Source organism: Camellia sinensis, chromosome 14 (assembly GCF_055761805.1).
Source record: "Camellia sinensis isolate YWXY chromosome 14, ASM5576180v1, whole genome shotgun sequence".
In the NCBI taxonomy this organism is placed as follows: domain Eukaryota; kingdom Viridiplantae; phylum Streptophyta; class Magnoliopsida; order Ericales; family Theaceae; genus Camellia; species Camellia sinensis.
In genome coordinates, this window is record NC_138974.1 from 91,962,848 (window position 1) to 91,971,145 (window position 8,298).

General features: G+C 31.0%; 1 pseudogene; it reads right to left on the reverse strand.

Moving 5' to 3' along the window:
- Nucleotides 1-208: 208 nt before the first annotated feature.
- Nucleotides 209-7,705, reverse strand: LOC114312722 (germin-like protein 9-3; annotated as a pseudogene).
- Nucleotides 7,706-8,298: the final 593 nt, after the last annotated feature.

Sequence of the window (8,298 nt, forward strand, 5' to 3'; positions counted from 1 at the left end):
GTTTATTACCAAATGACGAATCTTCCTTTCATTATTATAACAATTATAGACCAACTTAAACTGGACAAGGGCATTATTGCTTGCTCAAAATAGATCAGAACAAATTCAAAAATAAATAGAAAAAACTAAAGGAATTGATATATTAGTTTTAAAAAAAACAGTTGCAAAGGTAGGTAAATAATTCTGTGACTAGTTTTTATGTCAAAATTTAGGGCTTAGCGGTAGGACCAGCCTTGATCTTCTGAATGATAGCAACATCAGTCTTAAAAGACTTGGCAAGAATTCCATCATCAATTCCGGTAGCAAACAAAGTCACTGGAGCAGACACAGTCCCTGCATTTGCACTTCCGAAAGCAGAAATAGCGGTGGCTTGTTTAGTGACATCGGCATTGTATTGGTAATGTACCAATCCCTTTGGAAACACAAACATGTCCCCAATTTGAAGCGTCCGAGTGTAGAGTTTGTTAGCAGTGTCTACAGATCCAACTTCCATACTACCTTCCACTACGAAAAGAAGCCCGGCAGAGCGTGGGTGGGTGTGCGGTGGGTTAACACGGCCAACATAGGGAACTGGAGAACCGCCATCGACACGCTCTGACCATTAAGAGCTGGGAACTCAGCCATGGTGGCTTTTGTGACCGTGAAGGTTGGTGGGTTTGTCGAGTTAGCGGGAAGTCCGCACATTCCGATGAAGGTGAAGAAGTTTCCATCATTATGGGTGTTGGAAGTTGAAGGGACTATGAAGTCTATTAAGATATCTGGATCATTAGCTTTGGATTGTTTGTATTATGATTGGGCGATCTTATCGGTGCTAACTCAGTTGGGATTGTTTGTTTTGCTATGATGCTCTTTGCATTCTTCCTCCCCGTCCCCTTCTTCTTTATTGATGTAATTCTTCTATTTTTATCAATAAAATTCCCTTTTCTTTGCTGATTAAAAAAAAAAAAAAAGCTTAGACGATACATGAAGTGAAAATGACAGAACAAAAGAAAAACAAAACATGTTTGAATAAAGTTGAGGAGGCCATTGTTTTAAATGGTAAATTAAGTATGAGAATGAGATTGCGTTTTTGGGAAGGATTAGATTTGGAGGAAATATCATTTTATCTTTTAAACTATTACGTATTTTGTAATTTGACTTTATATTTTGATTTATTTCAATCTAGTATCTGAACTTTTAATAAACTGATCAATGCCATCACATTTTGTTTACAATTAGAAGGGATGTACTGACGTGGCACCAAATTTCATTTAGAGTCATTTTACCTCCCAAACTATACTTTAAAAAATCAATTTAACCCCTAAATATAAAAAAATTAAATTGAAATATTTAATAAATATTTTTTTATCTCAGTAATGAAAAAATTAAATTTTGAATAATATATACTTTGCAAAAAAATAATAAAAAATATAAAAGGCATCATTCAGAATTATCTTGAGATTATAAAGTATGGATACTTCGACAAACATGTCATACCCATACCGGTTACTTACTGAAATTTGAAAAAAATTTCCCACTCAATTTTGAAATTACTATTTGTCGAACAATTCTATTGAAATTAATTTGGATAATAAACTAGTTACAATTGCGTGCGCGCACACACAGAATAATCAATAAATTTTAGGCTCACTAAGTTTATCTAGGATCAACGCGAGATAATTTGAGACCTATGAAGTACAAGTATGGATATGAGTACTAGTATTGGTATGATATGAGTACATCGACATGATAAAATCTTTAAAAATTAGGTATGAGTACGGGATATGGTATAATACGTTTGTAAAAAAATATTTATTTTTAATTTGAAATAATACAAAAATTGATTAAACAGTTTAATTTGTTAAATCCAACATACAATTGACATTTAATGCCAAAAGCATAGGTATAAGATAAATTTAAATATTATTATATTAAATAACTTATAAACCATAACTTAATTTTAAAACCATACTAAGTACAAGACTAAAAATGAAAATGAAGTTTAGTAAAAATAATTTTATCTTTGTAGTAGAAGAAAACTTGGAAACATATTAGACATGTCTGGTTAGGCCAAAAATTAAGAAAAAAAATTTTGACTACATATTTTGTGTACTCGATACGTATGTAGAAATATCATACATTGGTAAGAATCTGGTACGGGTACGACATATTTGTCGAATCATTCATGTTTCATAGTCTCAAAATAATTCAAAATGAGAATTTTTATATTTTTTATTATTTTTTTGCAAAGTATATATTATTTAAAATTTAATTTTTTTCATTATTGAGATAAAAATTATTTATTAAATATTTAAATTTAATTTTTTTATATTTGGGGGCAAATTGATTTTTAGGATATAGTTTGAGGGGGTAAAATGAAATTCTAAATGAACTTTGATATCACGCCAGCACAGTCAGGGCATGTTTGATTGAGTGGATTAGAGCGTGGGATTGAGATTATTAATTCGTGAGCCCAATTATCCTATGTTTGTTTTAACATTTTGGTTTAGGATTACTAATCTAATAGATAATTAATCCAACAAAATTGTAAGATTATTAGTAATGGGATAGGGGTGGGATTATTAATCCAATGGATATTAATCCAATAGAATAGTGAATACCACACTAATTTAATATGATTATTAATACTTCACTATTAATCTTGTGAATCAAATATGACCTCAGTCTAATTGTAGACGGAATGCGACGGCAGGGATTAAATTGATCATTTATTGAAAGTTCAAGTACTAAATTGAAATAAATCGAAACATAGGGATTAAATCATGTGTGATAGTTTGAGAAACAAAATGATGTTTCCTCTGAGATTTGAGTATGAGGATGATCAATTTAAAAGGAATGGTGTTAGTAAATGAGACAATTTGGTGAGGAGGAGGTCCGGCGGGGGCTTGATGTTCGCAATGATTAACTACTTCAAAATTTCCCCATTGGGATTCACGGGAGCTCAAAACAGAATTATGTACGTGGATGTTGCCGATGATGGTCAAAAGAGCTTAGAATATGCTCTGAGAGTTAATCAGTTATTTGTTTAGAAATAAATTAGATAGGAGAATTTACATTTCAGCCGAAACTCTACAAACTATCTACAAATTCATGAGAAAATTTATAATTTTATATTTTATTATGTATAAAATTTATCATTAATTTAAAAATATTTTTTCAAATATCAACTGACTGGAAATTACCCAATTAGATATGAACCAGCGTTGTGGCATGGGTCCACTAGCTTTGTGTGCCAGAAGTGGTCATTTATATACATAAAAAAATTAGTGAAAAATAGCATTGTTGCGTAGGTAACCCAAGAGTTTATCTTGGGATTTACAGTAAATTCCAACATTTTATTTTGATGGATATACATGACATGAATTTAACATTAAAATAAAAAATAATAAAATTTGATACTAGTTATTAAAGAACAAAAAGTAAAATTTAGAATTGCACTCCTCTCAGATTTAAAATTGAATTTGACCGATATGTTTGGGCTTGTGGAGCTCAGATCTTATTTTGATGATTCAAATCGTTAATTTTATAAAATTGTCTGTGTATATCATTTATAGAAAAAAAAAATTAAATCGATTTAATAATAAAACATACTCATTTTATTATTTTTATCTCTCAAAAAATAGTCGAAAAGTATCTATGAATATAGACCATATATTATATATATATATATATATTTTTGGGGGAGGGGGGGGGGGGGAGGGGAGACAAATACAATAAAACAAAAAGGTAACGAATATCAGATGAACCTAATTTTTGAGTAAATCATGTTAACCTCCATTAAGGTTTGAAAAATACATTGAGACTCATAAATTTGACATATTTACATTAGGCTGTTTTAAAATTTTAATTTGTATAGCATTTAATCTCTTTTCATTAATAATTTTTCAGTCTTATGGATAGATACATTAAAATGTAAATCTTGTCTTGTTTATCTATGTGTCTTGCTGACACCATATTTTATTTTTGTCGATTTTGACCTGTCAATAGGCTAAATCTAATCTAATTAGTTGTGGCCTATCAATTAAAGCCAAATCCAATTTTATTGATTCTGACTTATTGATCATAACCAACTCTAATCTCATTGGTTATCACTTATTAATTTTAATTTGTTGATTCAAACCATAAATCAACTTTTTAATTTATATGGTCACATTTATTATTATTGTTGTTGTTATTTGCTTTTTGCAGGACACATGGCAGCAATATATTTTTTGCAAGTTAGTTGCCCACTTTATCAACATCAAAAGGTGGCACCACGTCTAAGCAAAAGTTGAGGTAACCACTCTTCTTTTGCGTAACAATTGTGGCAGTGTGCACGAAGAAAACAAAAACTGCTCTAGGAAGTTTATTTAAATCGTTGGTAAAGAGAAGATGAACAAAGGATTTTCAATTAAATTCACAACTCATGTAAAGTTAAGGAGTAGTGTAATCTATTTAGGAGTAATTCTTGTACTTAGAAGTAGTTTATCTATAATTCAGTCTTTGTAATCAAGTTTGGCCATGTCGATTGTAATGTTTTCTGAACTTGTAATTTTATTCTTGCAATTAAGTGACAAGTTTAAATGTTATCAATCGAATTTTAGTTTGTTTATATATTTGCTTTTTCATATTACAATCTCAAGTTTAAATGTTATCAATCGATTGTAATTTTTTCATATTACAATCAAGTTTGGCCACATTGAGTGATTACGTTGTTTATTTGTGAAAATTGGTTTCTCTGTCGAATCTCCTCTATCGATTTGACCTAAACTAGATTTTTGCTAACACACATCATCTTCATTTTTATTCCTATTAAAAAGGAACTTGGTGTAATTACGTCAATAAAAATGATATGCAAGCCTATTTTTTTGACCAATTTTGTAGATTTAATGATGTGTAAGTGATATTAGTTGATTATTACAAAAAATATGAGAGAGGGTATTTGTTGGCTTATTTTTCCTACGAAGGAAATATCATAAATGCGAGCGTGCCAGTAAGGATTGAAAAATCCTTACAGATTAAGTTCAAGCCAATTATCAAGCGATTGCGTTGACGGTTCTTTTGCCTCAACAAAGAGGACTTCAACATTACCAAGTGTAGAGAAAAGAAAAATTAAAAGAAGAAAAAGGGAAACAGAGAAAGATGATTGAGTGAACAATCAAAGTAATAATTACTTACCTCTACTCCTATGCTTTAAAAATGAAATGTTGAAAATAAATGCTTCGAGAAGGAAGTACGTAAAATAAAATGCAGGAAATATAAATGACAAGAAAAATAGAAATCAATTGTCTTTGATTTGAGTTTTGGGTCCTTTAGAATGTAGCCATTGATGGCTATTTATAGAGGGAAAAATACAGCAATAACTACTTAGTAACTACCAATTTCTCCCATTTTCATTTTTGTCTTGCCATGTGTCCTTCCACTCATCCACTTTGTCCTTCATGTTCTCCTCCATCTCCATAACTTCTTTTAACTTCCAAATAAATAAGAGGATGCCACATGTCTTGAAAATAATAATAATAATAATAATAATAATAATAATAATAATACGAATACTAATACTAATACTAATAATAATAATAAGAAAAATATTTTATGGTGCCAACATTACCCCCTGCAGCCCTTAAAAATGATATTTATTTGAATTTTTGAAGGACCGAACCAAGCACACATACTGTCATTTTGTGCCTTAAAAAAAAAAAAAAAAAAATTGGCCATCAATTTAAAAAGATAAGTCATTCTCAACCATTGATTTAAATGCATAGGCTTTTCCTAACCAAGTTCAACATTTCAAATGGCTAAGTTATTCTTTACTGCATCAAACTCATCAAAACAATGCTTAAAGATGATTGTTTTATTAGTCATTTCATCAAAATTAAATTTTGATATGAACCACAAATCCAAAAAGGATTTTGAACACTAAGAACTATAGTACAAGATGACTTTAAAAATTCAAAAAACATGACATTTTGAATAATTTCGAAAAATTCAGATTCATGAACATTAAATTGTTCATCATTCTTAGCCATGTTTGGCTTGAGAATATATTCTTTGGCCAAATAACTTTCATTATTTATTAATAAATGTGGTTTTTTTTAATATTTTATCCATTAATGGATTATGAAAATCTTCCATGTGAATTTCATCATTTCTCGGTCTAATGGATTGTTCCATTTTAGTCATTAATGGCTTATGAAAATTTTTCATAGATATCTTATGTCCATGGTTTGACTCTCTAAGAATAGGTTTTTCAACCCCCCGAGTCTTATATAGAACATTATTTTTAACCATGCTTGGCTCAACAACATGCTTTTTATCCATGTTATTATTTTCATAAATTGGCTCTTTACAAATGAATTTTTTGACTCCCTGAGCCATTGATGAAATCAACTCTTTACTTTTGCTATTTTTAACCATGAAAATTTTTTGAAAAAATTCACCAATTTTGGCCATTAAAGCCTCAGTTAAAGACTTGGTAGTGAGAGTTGACAACTCATCATTCCATTGGGAAATTTTCATATCAAGTTAATGAAGTTCTCCAATTAAATGGTGCCTTTTTTCTTCCACCAAATAATATTGTAAGGGATGAAAGTTTATTTCATCAACAAAATGGATCTCTTCTTGAAAATCTAAATTTTTTTGTTTACGCCAATATATTTCATCTAAGCTATTTGAAATGGACAAATCATTTTTCATTTCTTACACTTGACGTCCCACTGGGCGTGCCAAAAATTGTTGGCTTATTTTTCCTACAAAGGAAAATATCATAAATGCGAGCGTGCCAGCAAGGATTGAAAAATCCTTACAAATTAAATTCAATCCAATTATTAAGTGATTGAGTTGACGGTTCTTTTGCCTCAACAAAAAGGACTTCAAAATTGCCAAGTGTAGAGAAAAGAAAAATTAAAAGAAGAATAAGGGAGACGGAGAAAGATGATTGAGTGAACAATCAAAGTAATAATTACTTACCTCTACTCCTATGCTTTGAAAAGAAAGTGCATAAAATGCTTTGAAAAGAAAATACTGAAAATAAATGATTCAAAATATAAATCTATGTTAAACTACTCCTAAGATAAGGAAAATGACAAGAAATATTGAAATCAATTGTCTTTGATTTGAATTCTGGATCTTTTACAATGTAGCCATGAATGGTTATTTATAGGCAAATATTTGTAGGAAAAAACTTCCAGTAATAACTACCCAATAACCACCTAAAACTACCCACTATTCTATCTTCATTCTCACAATGCCACGTATCATTCCATGTCTTCATAACTTCCTTTAACCTCCAATTCATGCTCCATGTTCTCCACTTTATTCTCCATCATCTTTTCACATTTCATAACTTCTCATAACCTCCAAATGAGTAAAAGGATGCCACATGTCCTGCAATTATATAAATAATAAATAATAATAAAAATTACAGATTTATGGTGCCAACATTATCCCCCGCAGCCCTTAAAAATGATGTTTACTTGAATTTTTGAAGGGCCGAACCAAGCACATGACTAATCTAAGCAATAAAGTGCTTTGAATAATATCAACAAAGTGCTTTGATTGATATAATAGCACTAATAAAATGCTTCGAATGAGCATGAAATTATGACTAGATGTTGCGAATCATATATATATGCATTGAAGGGAGATTATTACAGAAAAGCTTCGAAGGATAACCACATATTTTCAAGGCAAAACTAATGATTCACCTTAGCAAACTGTTACACATGCTAAATAACCAGCTTTGAAGGTGGTATAGAGGACCAAAATCATCATTCGAAGGTCAAACCCTACCACTCATGATATGAAGTTAGCCAACGTTTCACTTTATCCTTCCAACTTTGCCTTCTACTTTTCCTTCTTTCACCAGCTCCCAGTTTCCCCTTCTTCTCACATTTTCCATCCCTTCAATGCTACCAATATTGGCCTAGCCTGGCTGAGGACCTTTTTGAGTGATAGGTCGTGCTCCACGCCTCAGTACAAAAACATGTGGGCTTTTGTTTTGATCCCCAGGGAACTGTTCATTGGTACTATGAACCCTAGAGCTTACAAGTGTATCTCTGAGCCGTATTGTCCTGCCCAATTTACTACGCAATTTGGACTCTCACAGGGGGTACCTATCCCTCTTTGCAGTCAGTCCAATTTAAACCTTGCCAGCAGAGATTTGAAGGTTCCAAGATTCAGATTGGAAGAAGCAACTTCCAAATTTATCCAAGATTTAATCGATTTTGAGTACCTACCCTTCATACCTCAAAACAATACACTAAAAAGGTACCAGAATTGGTGGATGGCCAACATGGAGGTGCACTTGGTCATTTCTCC